The 2500-nt window shown below is 46.0% G+C and overlaps 1 protein-coding gene across 1 annotated transcript in view; it reads right to left on the reverse strand.

Annotated features, from left to right (window-relative positions):
- LOC143276442 (ficolin-2-like) overlaps positions 1–2500 on the reverse strand; it is a 9072-nt gene that overhangs the window by 1716 nt on the left and 4856 nt on the right. The gene's annotated exons all lie outside the window — the stretch shown is intronic.

The following is a 2500-nucleotide window of genomic DNA, read 5'->3' on the forward strand; positions in this document are numbered from 1 at the left end:
CTGGTCCTTGATAGACCAAGGAAAATCATATCGTTCCCTAATGAATTTGAAGCATTTTCACTTCATATCGTCAGTTTATTTTTGTAGACGAGTAAATCATCCGGTTCTGACGCTGCTAAAAAGACCGACAGAACGCTTCCTAAAATCAAATCAAAGGTCAATTTAGTTTTGGAGACGAGTAAATTATCCAGTTCTGTCGCAGTGCTCAGAAAAGACAGAACGCTCGTAAAATCAAATCAAAGCTGTTTCAGTTCCTGTCAGATTTGTTATCAGTTTGGATTTCTTGAACTGAGCTGAGCTGAGCGTGGGGCCCATCAACTCAGTTGGTTACAGCGCCGTTCTGACATCGCGAAGGTCGTGGGTTCGATTCCCGATGACGGAGTATGGCTGCCTACATCGCTGGGTGAATAAAACGGTCATACACGTGAAATGTTAATGTGTGTCTGAGTGTGTGTGTGTGTGTGTATGTGTGTGTGTGTGTGTGTGTGTGTGTGTGTGTGTGTGTGTGTGTGTGTGTGTGTGTGTGTGTGTGTGTGTGTGTGTGTGTGTGTGTACGCGCCTGAAATCTGATTGAATGACACAGGAAACGACTGATGAGCGCCCAATAGCAGCCGTCAATCTGCTCTAACCCAGGTCTGAGTCAAGTGTTGCGTTGCGTTGCGTTGCGTTGCGTTGCGTTGCGTTGCGTTGCTGTGTTATGCTATGCTTTGTTGTGCAGTGCTGTGCTGTTGTGTCGTGTCGTGTTGCGTTGTGTTGTGTTGTGCTGTATTATGTTGCGTTGCGTCGTGCTGTGCTGTGCTGTGCTGTGCTGTGCTGTGTTCGTTGTGTTGCGTTGCGTTACATAGTGTTGTGCTGTTGTGTTGTGCTGTGTTGTGCTGTACTATGTTGCTTTGCGTTGCGTTGTATCGTGTCGTGTCATGGTGTGCTGTGCTGTGCTGTGCTATGTTGTGTTGTGTTGTGATGCATTGCTTTGCTTTGCTATGTGTCGCGTCATGTCGTGTCGTGTCGTGCTGTGCTTGCTGTGCTGTGCTGTGTTGTGGCTGTGCTGATCATCATACAGTCAGTGAAGGCAGCAGTTCAGTCAGTACAGTGCTGTGCTGATCATCATACAGTCAGTGAAGACAGCAGTTCAGTCAGTACGGTGCTGTGTTGATCATCATACAGTCAGTGAAGACAGCAGTTCAGTCAGTGCTGTGTTGATCATCGTACAGTCAGTGAAGGCAGCATTTCAGTCAGTACAGTGCTGTGTTGATCATCGTACAGTCAGTGAAGACAGCAGTTCAGTCAGTGCTGTGTTGATCATCATACAGTCAGTGAAGACAGCAGTTCAGTCAGTACAGTGCTGTGTTGATCATCATACAGTCAGTGAAGACAGCAGTTCAGTCAGTACAGTGCTGTGTTGATCATCATACAGTCAGTGAAGACAGCAGTTCAGTCAGTACAGTGCTGTGTTGATCATCATACAGTCAGTGAAGACAGCAGTTCAGTCAGTACAGTGCTGTGTTGATCATCATACAGTCAGTGAAGACAGCAGTTCAGTCAGTGCTGTGTTGATCATCGTACAGTCAGTGAAGACAGCATTTCAGTCAGTACAGTGCTGTGTTGATCATCGTACAGTCAGTGAAGACAGCAGTTCAGTCAGTGCTGTGTTGATCATCATACAGTCAGTGAAGACAGCAGTTCAGTCAGTACAGTGCTGTGTTGATCATCATACAGTCAGTGAAGACAGCAGTTCAGTCAGTGCTGTGTTGATCATCATACAGTCAGTGAAGACAGCAGTTCAGTCAGTGCTGTGTTGATCATCATACAGTCAGTGAAGACAGCAGTTCAGTCAGTACAGTGCTGTGTTGATCATCATACAGTCAGTGAAGACAGCAGTTCAGTACAGTGCTGTGTTGATCATCATACAGTCAGTGAAGACAGCAGTTCAGTCAGTACAGTGCTGTGTTGATCATCATACAGTCAGTGAAGACAGCAGTTCAGTCAGTACAGTGCTGTGTTGATCATCATACAGTCAGTGAAGACAGCAGTTCAGTCAGTACAGTGCTGTGTTGATCATCATACAGTCAGTGAAGACAGCAGTTCAGTCAGTACAGTGCTGTGTTGATCATCATACAGTCAGTGAAGACAGCAGTTCAGTCAGTGCAGTGCTGTGCTGATCATCATACAGTCAGTGAAGACAGCAGTTCAGTCAGTACAGTGCTGTGTTGATCATCATACAGTCAGTGAAGACAGCAGTTCAGTCAGTACAGTGCTGTGTTGATCATCATACAGTCAGTGAAGACAGCAGTTCAGTCAGTACGGTGCTGTGTTGATCATCATACAGTCAGTGAAGACAGCAGTTCAGTACAGTGCTGTGTTGATCATCATACAGTCAGTGAAGGCAGCAGTTCAGTCAGTACGGTGCTGTGTTGATCATCATACAGTCAGTGAAGACAGCAGTTCAGTCAGTACGGTGCTGTGTTGATCATCATACAGTCAGTGAAGACAGCAGTTCAGT

Source organism: Babylonia areolata, chromosome 32 (assembly GCF_041734735.1).
Source record: "Babylonia areolata isolate BAREFJ2019XMU chromosome 32, ASM4173473v1, whole genome shotgun sequence".
NCBI classification, from domain to species: Eukaryota; Metazoa; Mollusca; class Gastropoda; order Neogastropoda; family Buccinidae; genus Babylonia; species Babylonia areolata.